The sequence below is a fragment of the Hipposideros armiger genome, unplaced genomic scaffold (assembly GCF_001890085.2).
Source record: "Hipposideros armiger isolate ML-2016 unplaced genomic scaffold, ASM189008v1 scaffold_621, whole genome shotgun sequence".
In the NCBI taxonomy this organism is placed as follows: domain Eukaryota; kingdom Metazoa; phylum Chordata; class Mammalia; order Chiroptera; family Hipposideridae; genus Hipposideros; species Hipposideros armiger.
The window spans coordinates 788,329-788,813 of NW_017731971.1; positions in this window are offsets into that span (position 1 = coordinate 788,329).

Genomic DNA, 485 nt, shown 5'->3' on the forward strand with positions numbered 1-485 from the left:
GTGTAAAAATACTAAAAAACAAAAGAAAAGAAGGAGGGAGAAACAAAATGAGATTGCTGATAATTGTTGAAGCTGGGTGATGAGTACATGGGCCTTCTCTTTCTCTCTCTCTCTCTCTCTCTCTCTCTCTCTCTCTCTCTAGTACATGTTTAAAACATCCCATAACATAAAGTTAAAATAATATAATAAAATTTATAAAAGGTGATAGGAAAACAAAAAAGACCTGGATCGGAGACCAGGCTCAGCCATCTACCAGCTAGGTTGCCTTGGGCAAACCATCTGCTATCTGTAGTGTGGTAATAATACGGGTACTGTGGGGAAAGCATTTAACGTGGTAGGGGCTGCATAGGAAAACTCAGTAAGTGTTAGATTATTATTCTTATTATGAAAGAAATAAAAATTATATAATGACAGATTTGATTGTATGATCATTTTAAAACTTCCTGGTGTCAAACTATCAATCATGAATTATAGTATTTATAACT